Here is an 8,749-nt window from a genome sequence, read left to right as displayed (position 1 = left end):
AAAAAAAAAAAAAAAAAAAGAGTATTTTCAGCTTTGTGAACTGACACAACACATCTCTGCCACAACTACTCAACTCTGCCATTGGTACCACAAAAGAAGATATGGACAATATTAGTAAATGAGTGTGGCTGTGTTCCCATAAAACATTATTTAAAAAAACAGATGGTGGGCCAGATTTGACCTATGAAACAGTTTGCTGACCCCTGCCTGACATAGACAGTTGTGCTTTTTCTAAGTTTTCCCGTGTCTTTTATGTCTGCTGACACTTACATCTGATTTCCTTAACCAAAAACTACACCACACTTGACAGCTTTGCAATGGTTTCCAAAACTCTATTACTCTATCAAAAAACCCTTTCACCCTTATTATCCATGAGAATTCTCCCCTCATTTTCCTTTCATTTTTTTTACCTCTTTGACAGCCACCAACCCAGAAAATCTAAACCAGAAATCTAAAAAAAGTCACCTCTTTTTACCACTCACAATATCAATCATCAACACCTGAAAATTCTAACTCCGTTCAATGCCCACAGCCTCTGCCTTAGTTCAGATCCTCATTACTTGTCTGGTCTTCAGTCTACCCTCCTTCCAAAGAACATCCATGTATCTCCTAGAAATTAAACTTCCACTATATACTCCCCTTCTTGAAGATCTTGAATGCCTCTCTCAGCTGAGGAGTCAGTCCAAACTCCTTAGCAAGGTCGTTCACAACCAGGCTCCTAACATGGGCTTCCTGGTCTCATCTCTGACCATGCTTTCACACACGTTCTATGCTCCAGCCACATTCAATTAATGCATTCCCTGAAAACCTGTCTTTACCTGAAAAGCCCTTCTCTCCAATTCGCTGGCAAACTCCTGTATCTTTCAGGACACATCTCAAATGTTACCCCTTCACAACACCTTACCTGATTCTTTGAGCAGAGACACACCCATCTCTGTGTCCTTATGGCATTTAATGACTCTTCTTTGGCATCAGCCATCCTGAACTATGATTCTCACCTGTCTACTTCACTCATAGGGCTGCATACCCAAAGTGAAATGACTCTGCTTTAAAGACCTCTGAATCTACTGGAGCCCAGCATAATGCTTGATATGCAGTAGATGCCTTGAGGCACAGTAAATGTTTGTTGAATGGAAGGCATGCATGGTAGTAGGAATAGGGTTTCTTAACCTGGGGGTTCACAGACAGGAATCTATAAATAGGACTTCAGTGAGGTTTGTGAACTTGGATAGAAAAAAAAAAAAATCTCTTTTACTAACCTCTAACTGAAAATTACCATTCTATTCAAATATGAGTGTAGGTAACATACCATTCTAGTATTAGGAGTATCTGTGACTCTATAACATCAGAAATCTCAAATATCTTTATTTTTTTATTTTTTTGAGACAGAGTCTTGCTCTGTCACCATGCACCAGGCTGGAGTGCAGTGGCGCAATTTCAGCTCACTGCAACCTCCACCTCCCGGGTTCAAGCAATTCTCCTGCCTCAGCCTCCCGAGTAGCTGGAACTACAGGCACACGCCTCCACGCCCAGCTAATTTTTGTATTTTTAGTAAAGACGGGCTTTCACCATGTTGGCCAGGATGGTGTTGATCTCTTGACCTTGTGATCCACCCACCTCAGCTTCCCAAAGTGCTGGGATTACAGATGTGAGCCACCGTGCCCGGCCCTCAAATATCTTTATATTATACTACAGTTGTTGCATATAATCTTAAAGTACCCTTTAAGCGCATCATGTCTTTGAAATTATAATTATCGGATCCATCACTAAATATGATTTATTTCATTTTATTTATTATTATTATTTTTTTCTAAAGATGGGGTTTCTCCATGATGGCCAGGCTGGTCTTGAACTCCTGACCTCAGGTGATCCACCCACCTCAGCCTCCCAAAGTGCTAGGATTACAGGCGTGAGCCACCGAGCCCGGCTAAATATGATTTCTTAATGTGCTGATAAACAAGTATATGCATATTAGATTTTTATAGCTTAGTAACTGTATTTCAATATAATTGGTGTTCCTTATAATCCAATGTATTTTATTTTATACAATTAAAAATATTATTCTGAAAGGGGTCCATGGCACAGATAAAAGCCAGGTCTTCCAGCATTAGAAAAACCCAGAAAAGGCTCACCCCATGGCGGCTCATGCCTGTAATCCCAGCACTTTGGGAGGCTGAGATGGGCAGATCACTTGAGCTCAGGAGTTCAAGACCAGCCTGGGTAAGGTTGTAAAACCCCATCTCTACCAAAAAAAAAAAAAAAAAAAAAAAAAAAAAAAAAAAAACCACAAAAAAAAAAAAAAAAAAAAAAAAAAAAAAAAAAACAGAACAAATGAATTGTGTTACTGTACATACATATGATATTAACAATCTTATTTTATATATGCCCTCAGAACCCTTTCGTTCATTAATTCTCTTTGATTATATGGGGCCCTGGACCTATTTTTCATGACTAATTTGCATATTTCCTTCAGGCCCATAGTCTATGCAAACTTTGAATTCTTCTCTAACATGATCCAACTTCAACGAACACAATATAGACTCTGGGTCTCTACCATTGTTCACTTTTCTTTTTTAGGATTTTGTGTCCCTTTATGATAAACACCTAGAAGAGAAGGAGGATCTCTTTTTTTAAAACAGTATTTTGCTCTGTCGCCCAGGCTGGAATGTCATGGCATGATCACAGCATGGCTCATTGCAGCCTTGACCTCCCAGGCTCAAGCAATCCTCCCACCTCAGCCTCCTGAGTAGCTGGGACTACAGGTACAAGCCACATCAGATGGCTAATTTTTTGGACTTTTTTGTAGAGATGGGGTCTGCCAACTCCTGGGCTCAAGCAATCCTCCCACCTTGGCCTCCTAAAGTGCTGGGATTACAGGCGTGCACCACTGTGGCTGGCCAGAGCATCTCTAAAAACTCTAGAAAGTTAGAAAGTATCAAAGATAACTTCTTTGCACAATTAGAGATGAGCCAGGAAATACCAAATAACTGTATTCCCTTCAGCCTTTGTATTGCCAAACTCATTACAGGAACAATACAAATTTACTTGTTCTCTGGTATATACTGTTATGCTTCATTTCTTGCTGTTTTTGTTTGTTTGCTTCTAGTTTCATCACAAGAATGTTAACTTCATTTCTTAACACCTTTCTCCCAACTAGCAAATTCCTTTAAGGAAATGTGTTTAATGAGGAGGCACCCGACCATTTCCAGTAGCCCCTCTGCCACTAACATATAAGATCTTGAAAAGTCAACTTTACCTTTCTATGTTTCAGCTAAAATCACTACCTGATTTGAAATCTTTACTTGATCTCTCAGGCCTTTGTAGTTTTTATACATTCACTCTTCACCATTTTACTGGCTTCAATAACGCCTTTCTGATGACCTCTCCAGGTGACCCTGCTCTTACGCTGTGGGCTGTCCCATTCCAGGGAAGACACCTTGGGTCACCGCCCCCAAACAGGCGGGTTCCTCCTTTTAAAGACACACGCAACTTCCAAAGTTGATGTAGGTTTTCTCCTTTCTTGCCAACCAGTTCTACTCTCTGTACCTCTTTTGCTGGCCAGCTTGCAGCCAAACCTCAGTCCCCCCCTTCCCGCCCCCGTTCTCTCCTCATCAAACACCTCCCTTTTCCTGTTGCTTCCCCCAATAGGGGGTGGAGGATCCTTGGGACATAAGTCTTCAGAGCCTTGGGAGTTATACAGCTTTGCAATTCGGTGCCACTACCCCAAGGACTGCCCCAAACTGATACCAGCGTCTGTATCCAAAGGGCCCTCATTTCTCATCAATCGCCTCCTTCCTTCCCCGCAAAGAACTGCTCCAGTCCTGACAGCCTGAGCTTGACCCCAAGCCTCCACCCCAATCCCCAGATCCTGCCAGCACTAGGGCTCTATACACCGCCTAAGGCCTAAACCAGTTCCACGTCCTGCCATCCTTTCAGCCCATGGACCCCAATCCCGGTTCCTTTCGGACCCAGTGTTCCTTCTCGGCTACCCTGACCACGACCCCCAGACCAGCTCCCGCCAGTTCCCCAGGCCTGAAGCGCCACCCCGTTCAGACCCCGGCCAGCCCTGCACTCCCTCAGTGCACCGGCCCCCGCGCCCAGCACCCTCCCCACCCAGCAGGGCCACCGCTCCCTCCAGCGCCCCCGCCCGCAGGCCAAGGGCCCGCTCCCCAACATGGCGACGGGGACACCAGCGCGGCGGGCGGGGCGGCTCCGGGCCGGGCCCGCACTCGGACCGTGCCGCACGGTCGCCGGGCGCCATTTTCCCGCGCCGGGCCCGGGCGGCGCCTCCTCCCAGCAAAGCCAACCGGACCCGGACCGCGGACGCCTGGCGGGCCCACCCCTTACGGGCCCGCGCCGCCGTTGCCTCACCTGAGCGTGGCCCCGGCCCTCCCGGGCGGGCCTTGGAGCGCCGGCCCGGGCCGTGCGTGCCCGCCGCCCTCCGTGCGTTCGTCCGTCAGTCCTCGCGTGCGTCCGTCTGTCCGGCCACCCGCGCCCGGCCGCCCGCAGCCCGACCCGGCAGGGCCTCACGGAGCCGGCGGGGAGGGGGATGGGCCGGACCGGGCCGGGGAGGGAGGGGGAGGGAGGGAGAGAGGGAGGGAGCGCGAGAGGGGGCGGGGCGGACTCCATGGGCGGGGCATTGCCCATGTGACCAGACGTCCCCGGGAGCGCGAGGTGGAGCGCGCGCCAGCTCGCTTCGGTGCTGAGTGCTTAGTGCCGGTGTATCCTGGGTCTCTGTGGACTTCCCAGGGCTGTTCTCCCGCCAGTGAGTCCCACTTCGGAAGCACACACGGCACAGCCTTTTGCGAGCGCTCTGGCTAAGTATCTTTGGACGTGGCAACTCCAAGCCTCAGTTTACCTATCTGAAATATGGAGAAATTCATACTGCTTGTTGAAGAGGAAATGGCGGGGGGCATGGAAAGCACTTGTCACAGTGCCTAACACATACTGTCTAATAATAAGCCTAATGGGGATATAGATAAAAGCTTTCATTATTACTTGCCTCCAAATCCCTCTCTTCTTTTTCACATCATTACCTCCCTAACAAGCTAAACGCTCAGTAAATAGAATTCTTGATCGAACAAGTGAGTGTGGCCCCTCCCCTCTTCCCAAATGTGGAAAGGCCTCCTCAGCACTGGACTTGATGTCTGTCATTAAGGCTTGCATTCATATCTGGCTTTCACTCTTTTTAAAAAAATTTTTTTCCCCACACTACACTGATGTATTTTTTTAATTTTTGTGAGTACGTAGTAGGTGTATATATTTATGGGGTATATAAGATTTTGATACAGACATGCAATGCATAATAATCACATTATGGTAAATGGGGTAAATGGGGTATCTAACACCTCAGCATTTTTTTTTTTAAGTCGGGGTTTCACCATGTTGGTCAGGCTGGTCTTGAACTCCTGACCTCAGGTGATCCACCTGCCTCGGCCTCCCAGAGTGCTAGGATTACAGGCGTGAGCCATTGTGCCCGGCCGCACCTCAGCATTTATCCTTTGTGTTACAAACAACCCAGTTATACTCTAGTTATTTTAAAATGTGCAGGTAAATTGTTTTTTACTATAGTCACCTTCTCGTGTCAGCAAATACTATGTCTTATTCATCCTATTTTTTCTACCCATTAATTATTCCCATTTCCCAGCCACCTCCCCACTAACCTTCCCAGCCTCTGGTAACCCTCCTTCTACTCTCTATCTCCATGAGTTCAATTGTTTGAATTTTTCACTCCCATAAATAAGTGAGAACATGTGAAGTTTGTCTCTCTGTGCCTGGCTTCTTTCATGTAACAATGACCTCCAGTTACATCCATATTGTTGCAAATGACAAGATCTCACTCTTGTTTAATGGTGGAATAGTATTCCATTGTGCACATGTATACTTTATTTACCTATTCATCTGTTGATGGACACTTAGGTTGCTTCCAAATCTTGGCTATTGTGAACAGGGCTGTAGTAAACATGAGAGTGCAGATATCTCTTCCATATACTGATTTATTTTCTTTCTGGTATATACCTAAGAGTGGGATTGCTGGATTGTATGATAGCTCTATTTTGACTTTTGCTGTTGATAGCTACCCTTCCCTCTCTGAACTTCAGCTTCTTCTGTAAAATAGGAGTTAGGGGTCTGTTCTGAGCATCACAGGAGATGGAGGATGAGCAGGAGGATTGTAAACTAATTAAACAGGTCAGTCCTACTGGTCCCATTAAGGAAAGGGAATCAGGAATCCTTTCATTCCGTAAATATTTATTGAGTACATACTGTGTGCCTGGACTGGTGTAGTAGATAACCACCATCTTTTCACATCATCCTGACTGCCTTCTAATCTATTCTCCACCCTGCCGTCACAGTAATGTTTCTAATGATCGGAAATCTGATTATGTCACTACCCTACTTAAAAGTATCTGATGATGGCCAGGTGCAGTGGTTCACGCATGTAATCCCAACACTTTGGGAGGCTGAGGCAAGTGGATTGCTTGAGCCCGGGAGTTTGAGACCACACTGGGCAACATGGCAAAACCCTCTCTCAACAAAAAATAGAAAAATGGCTGGACTCAGTGGCTCACACCTGTAATCCCAGCACTTTGGGAGGCCAAGGTGGGTGGATCACCTCAGCTCAGAAGCTCGAGACTAGCCTGGGCAACATGGCGAAACCCCATCTCAACTAAAAGTACAAAAATTAGTGGCACACACCTGAAGTCCCAACTATTTGGGAGGCTGAGGCATGCGGCCAGAATGACTTGAGCCAGGACGTGGAGGCTTCAGTGAGCCGAGATCACACCACTGCTCTCCTGCCTGGGTGGCAAAGGGAGACCATGTCTCAAAAAAAAAAAAGACAAAAACAAAAATTAGTGGGCATAGTGGTGCACACCTGTGGCCCCAGCTACTCAGGAGGTTGAGGTGGGAGGATTGCTTGAGCCCAGGAGGTTGAGCTTTCAATAAGCTGAGATGGTATCACTGTGCTCTAGCCTGGGCAATAGAGTGAAACCCTGTCTCAAAAAAAAAAAAAAAAAATCTGATGGCACTTCATTGTTCTTAAGATAAAGGCCAAGTAAATGTTTTCCCCCTCACCTCTCTAGATTTATCTCAGGTCCCTCTTCCCCTTTCTCTGGGTTGGAACTACAGTGACATTTCTTACACATTGTTCTCCCTCCCTTCTAAGCACCCTTGCACATGCTGATCCCCCTGCCTGCAATGCTCTCCACACTTAAATAACTCATCAGCCTTCAGATTCCAGTGCAAACAGTGCTACTCTAAGGATACCTTCCATGACCCCTTCCCAGATAGGATCTCTTAACACCATATACTTGTCCTCAATAGAAGGTACTAAGTCATTATTACCTGTCTTTGCCACTAGACTGTGGACACCATAAGGAAGGAAACCTCATCCATTTTGTTTACCACTGTTTACTCAGCACATAGCACAGTACCTGTCACAGAGTAGGTGCTCAATAAGTATTTGTTGTGTTTGTGACTTCTAAGCACCATACTAGATATTCGGCCCAAGAGGGCAGAGAGGAGCAAAGAGAACCACAGGCAACCACAACAGGAGGGCACCTTAGACCTTTGAGCCTGTGAAATTAACGCCAAAGAGATTTAAAATATCCTGGAAAAGCCAGGCACGGTGGCTCACGCCTGTAATCCCAGCACTTTGGGAGGCTGAGGGGGGCGGGTCACCTGAGGTTGGGAGTTTGAGACCAGCCTGACCAACATGGTGAAACCCTGTCTGTACTAAAAATACAAAATTATCCAGGCATGGTGCCGCATGCCTGTAATCCCAGCTACTCAGGAGGCTGAGGTGAGAGAATTGCTTGAACCCGGGAGGTGGAGGTTGTGGTGAGCCGAGATCTCACCATTACACTCCAGCCTGGGCAACAACTCCAAAACTCCGTCCCCCCCAAAAAAAAATTGGAAAAAAAACTTTCCTAAAGCTTTTTCTTTTAACTTTTAAAAACTGAAGTATAATTTACATACAGTAAAATGAAAAAATATTAAGTGTATATCTAATATTATTTTTTTGCCTACATTTCTGTGTTACCACCACCAGGATCAAGTTATAGATTTGTCAACCCTGAAAGTTCCCTTTTGTTCTCTTTTGTATGTTCTCTCCCAATAAACACCTGCTCCCCCAGAGGTAACCATTATTCTGACTTCTAGCACCATAGATTAACTTTGACAGTTCTTGATCTCCATAGAAACAGAACCATATAGCTTGTACTCTTGTGTTAGCCTGGAAATCTGACATAGCCAAAGAGTGATTATTTGGATAATGATACAATTAATGAATGACTTGATTAATTAACCTGAAAGATTGGATGAAAAACTGACTACTTCATCCTGCAGACACAGAGGTCCTGACAACAGCCAGCCCAGAGGCTGAGAAGACTTCACTGACATATCTCCAAACCCACAAAAAGTTCTAAAGATAAGAAGGCTCTGAAAGATTCCAGAAACTCAGCAATAAGACTGGGTACTGGCCGGGCACAGTGGCTCACGCCTATAATCTCAGCACTTTGGGAGGCCGAGGCAGGTAGACCACAAGGTCAAGAGATCGAGACCATCCTGGTCAACAAGGTGAAACCCCATATCTACTAAAAATACAAAAATTAGCTGGGCATGGTGGCGCGCACCTGTAGTCCCAGCTACTCGGGAGGCTGAGGCAGGAGAATTGCTTGAACCCAGGAGGTGGAGGTTGCGGTGAGCTGAGATTGCGCCATTGCACTCCAGCCTGGATAACAAGAGCGAA

General features: G+C 46.0%; 1 protein-coding gene across 8 annotated transcripts in view; it reads right to left on the bottom strand.

The window, feature by feature from the left end:
* NCOA6 (nuclear receptor coactivator 6) overlaps nucleotides 1-4,580 on the bottom strand; it is a 113,732-nt gene extending 109,152 nt beyond the window's left edge. For 6 of the 8 annotated variants that reach the window (XM_017513676.2, XM_037733070.1, XM_037733069.1 and 3 more), the window contains exon 1: nucleotides 4,372-4,579. The gene's annotated coding sequence lies outside the window, so the exon portion shown is untranslated. Of the gene's footprint in view, nucleotides 1-4,371 lie in introns of all 8 variants that reach the window. The other 2 variants (XM_037733075.1, XM_037733073.1) reach the window with 1 other exon arrangement.
* Nucleotides 4,581-8,749: the final 4,169 nt, after the last annotated feature.

Source organism: Cebus imitator, unplaced genomic scaffold (genome assembly GCF_001604975.1).
Source record: "Cebus imitator isolate Cc_AM_T3 unplaced genomic scaffold, Cebus_imitator-1.0 Scaffold18, whole genome shotgun sequence".
Classification (NCBI taxonomy): domain Eukaryota; kingdom Metazoa; phylum Chordata; class Mammalia; order Primates; family Cebidae; genus Cebus; species Cebus imitator.
This window is presented reverse-complemented; position numbering and strand designations above follow the sequence as displayed.